Source organism: Chinchilla lanigera, unplaced genomic scaffold, assembly GCF_000276665.1.
Source record: "Chinchilla lanigera isolate Chin_1 unplaced genomic scaffold, ChiLan1.0 scaffold00013, whole genome shotgun sequence".
Classification (NCBI taxonomy): domain Eukaryota; kingdom Metazoa; phylum Chordata; class Mammalia; order Rodentia; family Chinchillidae; genus Chinchilla; species Chinchilla lanigera.
In genome coordinates this window covers 29,071,385-29,086,216 of record NW_004955414.1, presented here as the reverse complement: position 1 = coordinate 29,086,216, position 14,832 = coordinate 29,071,385, and the positions used below count along the sequence as shown (strand labels likewise).

Sequence of the window (14,832 nt, the reverse complement as noted above, 5' to 3'; positions counted from 1 at the left end):
CCAAAGCAGCCCTAGGCTTTAGTAGGGGATGTGCAGTGGACCGTGATGCTTGTCACACAGATTAGAAAAGCAGGGTGGCAGAGGGAGTGAATTTGAGGCTGCCTCTAAGTTAACAATAAAGAGGGGAGGTTTGGGTCTGTGTGCCCTGTTTTGGACCCCCCAGCTAGCTAAAAGGGTGAAAAGATTGGAAGAGAGGAAATGCTAATGATTCCAGTTCCGGGATGTGTGTTGACTGACTAATGGGCTGATCCTCTGGTGACCCATTCAGTCGCTAGAAGACAGCCCAGGAGGCCTTATCTGTGATGCTCTTTTAAAAATTGCTTTAATCACGAGCTGCAGTAAAGCCCATAGTGCTCACTAGATATCCACGACTGGATGGAATTGGCCGTCTTTAAAGAAGCGAAAACAAAGGAAAAGAAACCTTTTCTCCTTTGATTTGTGAGCCCTCGTTTGCACCGATGCTTCTCTTCAAAGGCTATTTTCCCATTTCATGTCTGTCGCTTTATTTTCTGGTACCTGCTCTTAGAAATAACCTTGTCTTCCTGGTACTTAGCTATACCGCATAAATCCTTTTGCCTTTTCTGAGGAACCACAGGACTCCGCTGTGACAACCTTCTCAGGAGCCTGGGCTCCAGCAGCACAGCCAGGCACTGCCACCTCGTCTGGCTTAGTGTGGGGAGAAAAACTTAATGAGCTTTCTCCTGTAGAGGAGTTGGATGGAATTTGTAAAATAGGATTTAATTGGGGCTCAACAAACTCCACTTTAAAATTCTTCACACATCAGCTCAGCTCATAGATGACAATAGTCTGCATTTGCTCTGACTTGTAACAAAATCCTAGAGATACAGGCCAGGGCCTCAGAAAGAGTGCAGTGATGAAGACCCCTGCAGGGCCTTCTGTGTGCTGGGCTGTCCTGAGAGATGCTCAGAGAGCCCTCTCCTAGCCAAGGAAGTGGAAGTGGGAAGTAGAGGGAGCCCAGGCTGAATTCTGGGGCAGAATGAGAAGCTTTCCTTGAAGGATGAGCTGTTCAGATTAACAGCTGTCCACTGCCCCCTGCCTGCCTGCTACCCTGATGCATCTGTGGAAAATGGGTGCTCCCACTACAGGTTGGTGAGGCAGCAGCATCAGACACCAATTGCTGAGGGTCTCAAGAGCTTAGTGGGAAAGCCTGTCTGACCTAGAGGTTCACCACTGCATGGGGTGGCGCTTTGCTAAAGCCACAGATGTGTTGTTGTCCAGTGAGGGTGAGGGAGCCTCACTCTTTCGAGTAAGCCTGATACAAGGAGTGGTGCTCAAGAGGGTTATTTAGGATGTGGATTAGGGTTATCCCTGAAGCAGGAGAAGAAGGGAAAGTAGAAAGTTGTTTGGGGGTTACCTGGATGACAGATCTTTCTCTCTCTACTTATGGAAATAAAGGGTGTGTCTAGAGTCAGGATGGCAAATAGTTTTGGTCTCATGTGCCAACCTAGCCCATTGGTGATGGCTGCCTGGAAGACTTTCACTGAGACGGATTTCTGTTCCCTGACAAGGTCCTGGGGAGGAAAGCCTATGAGTGTTGACTAATGGTTACATATCGTAATCTGGATTGGACAGCAAGTTGACTTGCATTCTACAGATGGCAAGTTAGGACACATTAGTGCGGTGGCCAATGAGCTAGTTGCCTCAGAGACAGTGTAAATAACATGATGCGTAAGATTCTTCATGCTGTGATCTGTAAAAGTCTCCATGCCACGCTCCTAGCAGCTTCTCTAGCACTGTGTGTCATCCACGTCCCATCTCCCATTTTACACACTAGTCATGGGTAGGTGGGCAGCATGAGGGCCCTCAACGCTCTGCTCCTTTTGGGACCAGGACAGATGCCCCAGAACACACTGCTGAAGCTGGAGGCCAGGTGCTTAGAGCAGCAGAGCCCCAAGGGAGCAGCAGCAAGGCAGGAGGAGGTAGTACCCTGGGGCAGAACCGTGTGCAGCCAGGGCCCTGCTAAGGCTCCAGGTCAGAATGAACATCCAGGGAGAAGGGTTGTTGGGAATGATGAGGCTTAGCTCGAACTGTCATTGTAGGAAAAAAAGCCACCAGACGAAAGAAAAGGGGTAAAACTGAAGCTTCCTTGGTGGAGGAAGAAATCAGGTATTTCTCTGAGCAGTGCATAGATAGAGGACTAGGAAATACACAAACACACAGTGTAGAGGAGACCTGAAGACTCCGCCCTAACCCTCGCATGCAAGCTGGCACCCTGCAGTCCAGGGCTATGTGCACCACACGTTCATTTGATTTTCAGTTTCCTTATCTGTAAAGTGGGGGCGATAATATGATCACCACTGAGTAACTCTATCTTACTCCGTGAACACTTTTTCATGTCTGCTAAATGCCAACTACTGAGATAGTTGCCTGATGAACAAATCAAATCTTTTACCCTTGAGGGTCTTAGTCCAGCAATATAGACCAAAAAACAGGCAGCAAAGAGGAGACACTTGACCATATTTCTTCCTTTTCTCTCTCTCTCTCTCTTGCGCCTTCCTTCCCTCCTCTCCCTCCCTCCTCCTTCTCTCCTTCTTTCCTCCAGGGAGTTTTTGCACTGAGTCAGATAGCTACATTCCAGCCATCTTTTTAATTTCTTTTTTTTGTCTTGATACAGGGTCTCACTAAGTCCTTAAATTCTCCAGGCTGAGCTCAAACTTGTGATCCTCCTGCTTCAGCCTCCCAGAAAGCTGGGATTGCAGGCCTGTGCCATGACGCCAGTGCTTTTCCCATTTTGAGTGTATATTTTATGACACTCACTTTCACATGGATAATGATCAGAAAGGAGGTTAGCACAGAGCCTGGAACACAGTAAGCATTTAGGAAAGAGGGGATGAGTCTGGATCTGACAAGGCAGCTTTCAGGAGGAATAGAAATTGGCAGGGAGGGAGGAGAAAGGGAAGGCAACTTTGGTCCAAGCTTCCTGAGGGCAAAGGCTTTAGGAGCCCCTGCTTGCCTATAAGGCACAACCTCAGTTGCAGCCCTTGTCCCGTCTCAGGCCCCTGGAGCCATCCCTAGTTTACCCACAAAAAGAGCTGCTCAGATCTTACCCTGCAACCTCCAAACCTGCCATATGTATGTGCTTTGTCCCTTCCTCTCCTTTGACAATGTTATCCAGGTAGAGTTTTGCTAGGTAAAGTCTCAGGTGTGATTTCCAATAATAAACAACACCTGAGCTGAACCTACACCTGGCAGGTCCCCCTTCCAGCCACTGTTCTGCTGCTATCATTATTGACCCAAGATAACCAAATGATAAAGAAATAGCAAGGGCAGTGTTCAAATTAACAATGCAGAAATTTGAGCAGGACAGAGAAGTCACCCATTTCTCTAACAGAAAGAATAATACTTGGTGTCTCTGACGCCTAGTAAATGCACATGAAACAACTTTACCAACAGGTGAATAATCAAATTGTTCTGAATAACCCAATCCAGTGTTTTCCTGCTCCTTCTTCATGCTAATTTATTCTGACATGGCTTTTCAGTAATGAAAATCTGTTCCTGCAGAATCCATTTCATCGAGATTTTCCATATTAAAATGGAGATGGAAGTGTCATGGAGAATTAGATTACTTGTCCTCATTCGGGTGCTTGGCGTTCCTGGGGAGGGGCTTTGTCTCACGGTGGCTGACCAGATGGCATTCATTTGAGAGGAGCGAGTGTCCCTTCCTTAGCAGAGCAGGTGATTGTTTTTATAGTGCCGTTTCCATCTAATCTAAGCTTCTGGCCTGCACGGACTTAATTTGCTCCTTTCCGTGTGAAATTTGTTAATTTTCAAAGCATTTGCAGCCCTAATCATTACCACCAGGGTGAAAAACTAGTGTAAACATGGGCCTCAGTGACGAGAACAAGTTTTGTACGTCTCGTTCTGGAGAAATACTTTTGGGGAACAACAACACTTAAGCATCAAAAACAGAAAGATAGACGGATGAACACACATTCAGGTAGGACCTACTGGGCACAGCCTCGTGCTGGAGGCTGCAGATACTGCAGTGAGGAATTTTCAGCCACAGGGAGCCAAGGCCTAGTGTGGGAATTCTCAAACTTCAGTGTGCCTGAGAACCAGATGGAGGAATGTGTAACAAGTGTGGGCTTCTGAGATCTACTCTCGGAGATTCTGAATCAGTTGTCGCTCCGGGGATGCTAGCTGCTAAAGGAAAATGTCCATGGTACAGTTTTTCTAAATTTCCTATAATAGTCTTGAGTTAGCATCAACATCTTTCCTGAGAATACCTTCTTTCCCAATCCTCTTGGGAATACCTTAAATACGGGACACTGTTTCTAAAAGTTATGCATACAATGTTTAATTTGCATCAAACAATAGTAGTTTAGTTATTGCTCTAGAGTAGGCATTTCAGTAGTCCTGAAGTTATTGATCTTACTGTTTTCATCTACTGCAATGTTAATTTTCACCAATTCTGCAGAACCACGTCTTCAACTCTCAATCATGGTTATACTAATCGACTTCTCCCAGGATCTGTTTCTAAACAATAAAAGTAATAACAATAGCAAAGTTGATAAGAAGACATATCCACTGACAACTTGATGAGGCACCAGGAAGCTCTTGGCAGGTTCTGTTTCATTTGATTCTCACTCTAGGTGACACACATGACTGCCCCCCTCCATGTAGATGAGCTGCTGCGCCATTGGGTAGGAGGCTACCTTGGCCTCTTGCCTTATGATAAAGTCAGCACGGTGTGGAACAAAACCTGGATAGAGAGAGGAAAATGACATGCTGATGACACTGTACGAGCTCTATTCTCAAACAAGGAACAAATGTGCCCAGGATTTCCTAAGTACTTGCTGCAACAATATTCCCCTTTCTATTTTAAGTTGGTATTTGTCACTTGCAATCAAAATCAGATATTCAATCTGGTACATGGGCTCAGCCCTCTCCTCCCCCCTTTGCTAAGTATTATTGGTGAGTTTTAAAGTTGGGGGACCTCTCCCCTTTACTACCTACAGAAGCCAACTTAAATGCTGTACTCTAATGCTAGCTGGAGTAAACGGCCTTGGTTATTAAAGAACTACAAGAGATGAATAGGGAAAAGCAGGTGGAGAGACAGATAACAAATGCGTGGAAAAGTGCATGAGCTGCGGAGTTACATGAGTCTGGACCACTCAACTTTTCTGCTTGTGTGAAAAGGAAATAACATTACCTACCTCACAGACTTGGGGGAGGGTTGCATGAGATAATATATGAGAAAGTGCTGATCATAGGGCTTAAAAATAGTAAAGTGCTCAATTTAAATTAGTTTCCCTCCCTTCCCCTTGATTAAGATTCATGGGAGAGAGGACTGAAATTGGGGGATTCAGGTTAAGCAGCTTTATTCTGTTTTCTCATTTCAATCATTTATTTGACACATTATTGCCACAGATGTGAACAAAAGCATGGTCCCTACCCCGGAGGAACTCGGAATCATTAGCTGAGACGCCTTCTGCAAGAATTGTGGTGCGGGGCTGGTGAGCCCTAATCCCAGGACAGGGAAAGGGCTGCAGAGCAGTGTCCAAGGGGCATGATGGGGACTCTCCTGGCAATGACTCTGTGTATGGCCAGGCTGTGTTGAGAGCCCCGCTGGAGCTGGAATGTGCCTGTCACTGCCCTCTTTGGCCTAGCAGTGGGATTTTTCTCCAGCAAGGCTTCCCTGCTGATAGACAGCACTGCTTGGCAAGGTGACTGGGTGGATATACAGGGACTCAGGACACGGAGATGTTAGGAGACCCGAGAGTGAGGCCTGTGGCTCCCTCAGGAGAGGGTGCTGGGCTGTGAGCAGAGATGCGGTACCATTTGCAGTATTCTTCTCTCTAGGTGAGCTTTACCGGGTCTCACACGGTGGGGACCCGCTGCACTGCTAGGCCCGTGGGTGCCCAGGCGTCCTGGTCTCTGGGGTGGGCCAAGGACCCAGCTGCAATCTCTGTTACTCACAAAGAGGGCACCTTCACCATGGAAAAGTTTCCAGATTCTTCTCTGCCTTGGAAGATACAGTGCCAATTGGGGCTGCCGCATTAGCCCAGGACTCGGGACACCATGGGGCGCAGCTGCTCCCTGGTTTGTTCCCATAAGCACGAACCACTGCCAGCAGCCCAAGCAGAGAGCAGGAAAGAGCCGGCAAGACCACAGCGCCCTTTTCTCCGCTCTCCAACCAAGGAGCCTGCCTCCTGACTATCTGCAAAGGCTAGAGGGAGCCAGCTCCAGAGACACTGACTGGCTTTGATAATGACTTGCAGCTTGAGGAGGGGGACCTGCTGCCAGATACCTAGGGCACAGGCCTGCGGTGCAGCAGGCATGAGTTCCTTCAGAGGCAGCTGAGGTGGGAGAACGCCATCCCATGCCGAGGGCTGCGTGGGGGCACACGGCATGAGTGAGTCATGGCAGCTTCCCACTCACCACTCAGACAGTCACACACGGAGAGGGAACAGCACTCCGTGACTTCTAGGCAAGCCGTGAGCAGAGGGAAGACACTGTCGTTGGGAGTGAGGGCTAAGCGGAATTCTCCATGCCCGGCGCTGTAGGTACTGGAAGAGCTCTGGATGCTGGAGGCATCCTTGTTCACACTAACTTTGATCGCTTTCTGAGGGTGTCCAGGAGGAATCCAAGAAACGTGTGGAGTCACACTGGGCTGGGTTCAGACCTCCTCACACCTCCCAGCTGTGTCAGCCTGCCACTGTTTCACAGGCTCTCTGAGCTTTCTTTTCCTCCACCAGAAAGTGGAGACAAGAAAACATCCTTGGACTTGTTGGGAGGATCAAGGGTGGCCCACAGCAGGCTTCTAATGAGCGCCAACCCCCTCTCCCTGTTTTGGTTTCCAGAGAACCTGCTCCTTTAAGGGAGAAGCAGCAATACCTCCGTGTACCCCAGGCACAGACAAGAGCAGTGTTAATCAACACGGTAAACAGAAGGAGGGGATTGATTTGTTCTCCTCACGCGAAGCTAAGCACACGACAGGTTATGGTTTTGAATATTAATGTATCTGAAGTGAGAAGAACCACTTAGAACAGAAACTGTCTTGCTTGCAAAGATTTATTTTTCATGTAGTTTTTCATGGCTCATAAAAGGTGATGGATGAACATAATTTTTACTTTAATTTCTTGCCATGCAGTTCAGTAATTTTGGAGATAAACTCAAATTACTAAGGCTCTGGAACTGTTCAAGGCAATGAGGACTCATGTACATCTGGTTGTACACAGGACGCACGGAGTGTTTAATTTTTTAAACCAACCTAGGAGGGGGTGATTAGAATCCCAGCACACATGTAAACCATAGAATCCTTCAAGTTTACTTCTGCTACCTGCCAATATAGGCTTAATCTCCCTTAAAGCAAAAATTTATTCCTTTCTCTGTAGGAGGAGGGGGCAGGGGCATGGATGCACAGGAAAAGCATACAGGTTCTTAATTTGCTAGGTATTGTATCTTTTTTATCAAAATAGATATTTGAATTTTCCTAAAAATGGAAAAGCAACCCTTGAGATGATGGGGGAAGTCTGCTGGAGTTTTAAAATTTGATTTTGTTTTGATTTTTTTCTGGAGTTTTTAAATGTTCATTAGGCAATTGAGATCCTGGGTCCCTTATGAAATTAGCAAGGTGGTATAGTGGGAAAAACCCAGAGTTTTAGAATTGATGAAAGCTAAGTACATCTAAGACCACTGATTGTGATATGAAGTGGACTCAGAAGTGGGGGCCAGGTTGCTAGAGACCGGGGAAGTGTTACAGGGCAAAGTGTTAGAGATCAACTGTCTCTGTAAGCAGTAAATAAATACAATTTTTTTAAAAACCAAGAAAGAGTGTGATTAAAGTTTGAGCAAAGGCAATTAACATCATGACAAAGTTAATAATTTTTGTAAAGATTTGTGTTTTTAAAACATACTCTTCCATTCAGTCTTTGTACATTTTTTTTTTTTTTTTTTTTTCCGGTACCGGGAACCAAACTCATAACCTTGCGCTTGCCAGGCAGGCACTGTGCCACTAAGCTAAATCCCCAGCCCCTTCCATTCAGTCCTTGTATGAACCTAAAACTGCTCTGAAAAATGAAATCTTTTTTTTAAAATTTTGCTTTATGTTGCATTTTGCATTAAATGTGTTCCTGTTTATCAAACAGTGTTACGTTAAATAAAATATGCTGTTATCCTAATGCAGATATTTTCCTTCTTATAATCTTGCTGAAAACAAAGAGAAAGAGATAAATGTTCAAACAACCACAAGCTTTGCTCTCTATCACTGACGATAACCTGAACAGAATTCTTCTATACTGGCAATGTAACCACAGTGACATTGTACACACCCAGAATCATAATTTTAGTGTGAATGATGATATGATATTTGCAGCATGCCAGGCACAACCACTGTTGCAAATAAAAGGGGAAAAAATCTCTATACTGTTATAATTCTGTTTCTATGGCTAGAAGAGCCTTCAGAGGTCAGATAATCATGCCTGCAAAAGAATTCTAAAACATAAGAAGATAACAACATGAGAAACTATTGTGGTGGTCTCAAGTAGCCATGCATCCCACCTCTAACAAGTGCTTTTGGCCTGTTGGGTGCTCTTTGCAACTCCCATGTATAGGAAAAGCAACTGGAGCCTAGATATTTCCCACAGAGTAATATAAATAAGAGGATATCACAAAAACTAAAATGAATGACAATGTTACCAGTCTCCATTTACTTATTTGTCATTTGCAGATCACTGGTTTAGGAAAAGGATTGGAAGTGGCTTGTGATGAAAAACCCAAAGGCATCATTATCTGTCTTACTCATCCCCAATACTCCCAGCTTTAAGGAGGACAGGCTTATTTTGACTCATAGGTTCAGCCCATGGTCAGCAGGCTCCGAGGCAGAAAGGGCATGGTGGAAGGCCCTAGGGGAGGACAGCTGCTCTGGACAGGGAAGGCAGGAAGCAGACAGAGGAGCCATGATGGGGGTGGGGAACTGAGGAGGGACATATACCCTTCCGGGTCACACACACACACACACACACACACACACACACACACACACACACCCCGGTGATCTATCTCTTCTGGGCAGGCTCTAACTCCTAAGAGCACACTCAGCTCTGAATTCCTCAGTGAATCAATCCACTGATGAGTATAGTGCCCTGGTAATACAATCCCTTTCTCAAACCCCAACCTCTGAGCCCATAAGCCTTTGGGGCCATTCTAGATCTAAACCATAACATCATCCTAAAATCAATACAGCCCAAAGGCCAAAGGGCAAAGTATTTGGTCCTTTATGAGAACTTTAATTTCTCAGGTTTTCATTCACACTGAGCAGAGCCACCTAAAACGGTCTGCAATGCCCTTCCGCCATGCAGGGTCACTGCCCCCCAGTTCCAGTTCTGACAGAGTTCTGATTCTCCGGGTTTCGAACTCACTGTTCTCTTCAAATTCACGTCATTTTAGTCTCACCTCAGGCCCTTCCGCTCAGCACTATTCCTTTGGTGTTGACCTTGGGTTTCTCCCTCAGATTATCCCTCCAACTTATTATGCAGGAGGAAATTGATCCAAGATCAAGAAGAGAGATTTAATACAAATTGCTCCTGACATTGGATACCAATTTAAACATTTATTGACTCTAACAAACTATGTTCAGCTGTTGCAAGGCTGCACACTCATTTAAATGAATCCTTGCTGTCTGCACACTTGGGCAGCGCCGTCGCACTTACAATCCATGCACCCCACCAGCTTTGGCTTCCTAAGGCGTTCCTTCCTCAGCAATCTTGCCTGACTTGTGAGATCCACGAGTTTGGGCTCTTGATGCTGTGGATCTTCCCCTGTCTTCATAGAGTAAACCCAGGCTCACCATGGGCTCCTGAATGCATGGTGATGTTTTTTATTGCTTTGTTCTGTTTTCAAAAACTTTGGTTAAGATGCTATAAATCAATTTCATGTCCACTAAATGCATGTAGTCTCCACTGAAAACCAACATTTTGTAAAAGGAATAGGCACTCATAAAAACATGTTTTCAAAAAGCGCATGGTCCACAATTTCAGAAACTGGTCCTGTGTAATACACAATTTGGACTTACCTCACTGGGAACCAGGTGCTTATCTGTTTGTTTTCTACTTTTAGGTGGTTCACCATGAGTGATCTTCAAGGTATTGTGGTATTTTGCTAGTTATGTGACTGCTGATTTTAGGGCAGTTTCTTGTAAGATAAGTATAAATACACAAACACACACATACTTCTCATCTACTTTTTTGGTCCCATGCTATTTCTGACAAATCTTTTCCAGTGATAAAATATCCTAGTCTGTCTCAGCCACTACTAGTGGAAGAGCCTTTGCTGCTGCCCTCAACCCTCTTGGCTAGCTAACGTCCCCGTCCACCATCACAGACCTGCTCAGCCCGCTTCTCCATAAGACAGATCTGAGGAAAAGAAACCTGCACCACACCATCCCAGAAAAGAATCAGCTTTCATTTCAACACAGCCCTGAACCCCCTAGCAGTCAAGACAGTGAGAAGAGCAGAGAATAAAGGCTTGTAGAGATGTTGACAGAATCCTCATAAAATAACACAAAGAAAAGTATTTTATCAAGAGAAACACATTTTTTCCCTAGAAGTAAACATAGAATTTATTGTGTAATATTCTTACATCTTTAGTGTACACTGAGATCCATAAAACCTGCTGGATATTAATCTATACACAAAGAATTCTACACTGTATGTATGAGTTTTGTCCTTATTTATGCAGTTAATTTTCCAGTTTATTTTAAACTTTTAGAATTATTCCTAGATTCCTCTAAAGACCATTTACTTAACTAATTGGCAGAACTAGGTTCTAGTAGCCCCTAAGCAACCTTGAAAGAAAATCAACACTTGCTTCTTACACTTCCTCACTATCTACTCTGACTCCTTGTGATACTAAAAAGAGACCTTAGTTCTTAATGGTTAAAATTAAGCTAATGCTAATGGATCTATCCCATATTGGCTGGGAGATAAGCGCGCTCTATCCTAAATCATTCTCACTCAAAAATCTGGCTCATAAAGCCTCCATATCTACAATGTCATAAGTCACTGTGATAGGGAGAAAGGGGCACCAGCTCTTAAAGTTTGTGACTGCACAGGGACACATCTCACTTCTGCACATGCTTCATTCACTAAAGATGAGTGGCCACGACATGGCCATGTGTGGCATCAAAGAAACGGAAGAAGCACCATTTTCTCTGTGCCCAGGAGAGAGACACAGAAACCCTATGAACAACTTTATTCCCAGTAATAAAGGGGTGCTTCTTCTTGCTTCTCTGCAGCCTTTACTACTAATTACCTCTTTTTTCCCCCAGTCTCTTCTCTATTGGCTTTGATCACATCTTCTCTGACCTCTTCTATTACTCTTCTTTTCTCTCTCAAAATAACGCATTGTCTTCTTACCTAAAATTTTTATCTAGAATGTGCCACAAATTCTTAACTTCAAATTTGTTATTTTCAATGCTATGAAGAGTGATCATCTCAGAAAACTGACGCAAAACTACCAACAAAGAAAAGCCCAGGTCTTGACAGATTCATTGCTAAATTCTGTAAGAAATTTAGAGATTTAATACCATTGCTCTTCAAACTTTTTTTTTTTTGGTTTTTCTCCGGTACCGGGAACCGAACTAACGACCTTGCGCTTGCCAGGCAGGTGCTTTTGCCACTGAGCTAAATCCCCAGCCCTCTTCAAACTTTTTAGTGAAATTAAAAGGGAAGCAATACTCCCAAACTTATTCCAGGAAGCAAGCATTACCCCTTTATCAAAACCAAAGAAGGGGGAGCACCTGCCTGGCAAGTGCAACATCGTGAGTTCGGTTCCCGGTACCGGAGAAAAACCAAAAAAAAAAAAAAAAAAAAAAAAAAAAAAAAAAAAAAAAAAAAAAAAAAACAAACAAACAAACAAAGAAGGGTCCAATCAAACAAGAGAACTACAGGCAAATCTCCTTACGGAACATAGATGTAAAAATCCTTAATAAGACACTGGTGAACACAATGCAGCAAATTGTCAAGAAAATTATATACTCTGACCAAGTAAGACTCATCCCAGAGATGCAGAGATGGTTCAACATATGCAAATCAATAAATGTAATACGTCACATTAAAAGAACCAAGGACAAAAATCACATGATCATCTCAATAGATGCAGAAAAAGCATTTGACAAAAACTAACATCCATTCATGATGAAAACCCTACAGAAAACTGGAATAGAAAGTCTTTATCTCAATCTGACAAAAGCCATCTGTGACAAACCAGCAGCCAACATCATACTAAATGGTCAAAAACCTGAAAGTTTTCACTCTAAAGTCAGGAACAAACAAGAATTCCTACTATCACCAGTCTTATTCAGTATAGTCCTGGAAACATTAGGCAGAGCAACTAGACAAGAGAAGAAATAAAAGGAATAAGATTAGAAGAGGAAGAAGTTAAATTATCATTATTTGTGAATAATGTGATGCTCTACATAGAAAATCCAAAAACTCCACCAAAAGACTTCTAGATTTAATAACCAAATTCAATAGCATAGCTGGATACAAAGACAAAACTCAAAATCAATAGTCTTCTTGTACACAAATAACAAACTCACTGAGAGAGAAATTAGGGAAACAATACCTTTCACAGTAGCATCAAGAAAAAGAAATACTTGGTATCAATCTAACCAAGGAAGTAAAAGATCTTTACATTGGAAACTACAGTACTCTGAAAAAGGAGGTAGATCAAAGAGGGTATCAGAAAATGGAAAGATAGCCATTGTTCTTGGATAGGAAGAAGCAATATAGTGAAAATGGCCATACTTCCAAAACCCTCATATAGATTTAATGCAATCTCAATCAAAATATCAATAGCATATCTCACAGAACTAGAGAAAAACAATCCTAAAATCCATTTGAACCAAAAAAGACCTAGAATTCCAAAATGAATTCTGGGCAATAAAGGCAAGGCAGGCAGCATCACAATCCCCAACTTGAAATTATATTACAAAGCTTCTGTGATAAAAACAATATGGTACTGGCAAAAAACCAAAACAAAACAAAAAAGTAGACCCGAGGACCAGTGAAACAGAACTGAAAAGACAGAAACAACTCCAGACACACTCAGCCGCCTTATCTTTGAGAAAAGGAACAAACACCCTCACTGCAAGAAAGAGAGTATTAAATAAATGCTGCTGGGAAAACTTCTTTCCACATGCCAAAGTTTAAAGCTAGACCTATATCTCTCATGATGCACTAAACCAAAATAGAAATGGATCAAAGATATAAATATTAAAACAGAAGCACTTAATCTTCTGGAAGATAAAATAGACAAAACTCTTAAAAGACATAGGCGCAGGCAAATACATTATGAACAAACCCTGGTTGCATAGGAAATATTACAAAGAATCAACAACTGGGATCTCATCATATTAAAAAGCTTTTGCACAGCAAAAGAGACCACCCACAGAGTAAAGAGATAACCCATAGAATGGGAAAACATTTTTACCAGCTATTCCTCAGAAAAAGGACTAATATCTACAACATACACAGAATTCAAAAAAATCAGGCCCCCCCCAAATTGAAAGAACCAATCCAAAAATGGGCAACTGAAATAAATATATGCTTCTCAGATGAAGAAGTATAAACAGGGGCAGGGTGTGGTGGTGCATACCTGTAATCCCGGCACTTGGGAGGCTGAGGCAGGAGGATTGTTGCGAGTTCGAGACCATCCTGAGCTACAAAGTGAGCTCAAGGCTCGCTTTGAACTGCATAGCAAGACCAAAAAAATAAAAAGTATAAACAGCAAATAAATATATGAAAAACATTTAATATCACTGCTTGTTTGAGAGATGCAAATTAAAACAACACTGAGATTCCATCACACTCCAGAAAAAATGGCTATCATCAAGAAATCAACCAATAATAAATGCTGAAGAGGCTATGGGGAAAAGGGAACCCTTCTCTACTGTTAGTGGATGTGTAGATTGGTGTAACCAATATGGAAATCATTATGGAGATTCCTCAGAAAACTGAAAATGGAGGTCCCATTTGACCCAGCTATTCCCCTCTTGTCATCTTCCCAAAAGAGTTAAAAGCATCATACCACAGTGATATATGCATCCGCATGTGTATAGCAGCACAATTTGTAATGGCTAAATCTTGGCAACAGCCCAGGTGCCTATCATCAGATGAATGGATAAAGAAAGTGTGGTTTTTATATACGATGAGTACTACTCTGCCATAAAGAAGGATACACTTGAGACATTTTTAGGTAAATGGATGCACTTTTAGATCATATTTTTAAGTGAAATAAATCAGACACACATGTTTAAATATCTCATTGTTTCTCTTGTGTGACAAACTGAAAATCCAAATAAGAACCAAAATGGATGATAGATACTGGGAATTAGGAAGAAAATGTTCAAATGGGAAGTGGAACAAGGAAGGGTATAGGTGGACAGGAAGTAAGGGAAAAAGAAAGAAGAGAATAGAAGAAAAAATGGAAACAAAGCTTTTATAAATAAAGAGGGGAAGAGGGATTGAAGGGAGGGGAGGGGGTGATGGGAAAAAAAGAATCAAGATATATCATGTACAGGTACAAATTTGCTATGATGAATGTGATCATTATGTATATCAAAAGTGAACCAATAAAATTAATTATAAACAAAAATAACCTCCCCCCAAAAAAACCAAAACCAAAACAAAAACCAAAAAAGAAGAAAATTGATGCAAATGTAAATATGCATAGATTTATCCAAAAAAGCACTTTCTTCTCCAAGACTTTTCTTTTTAGTAGGCATTACAACCAATTTTCTGAAAATTTTACTTTGGAGAATCTAATAAAATAAAAGCTCCTACACATAAGGATATATGTCTCAGGGTA

The 14,832-nt window shown here is 42.7% G+C and overlaps 1 long non-coding RNA gene across 1 annotated transcript in view; it reads right to left on the bottom strand.

Moving 5' to 3' along the window:
- Positions 1 to 4,302: 4,302 nt before the first annotated feature.
- Positions 4,303 to 14,832, bottom strand: part of LOC102022278 — a 70,964-nt gene continuing 60,434 nt past the window's right edge. The window contains exon 2 of the long non-coding RNA XR_260210.2: positions 4,303 to 4,723. This is a non-coding gene — a long non-coding RNA (uncharacterized LOC102022278). The remainder of the gene's footprint in view (positions 4,724 to 14,832) is intronic.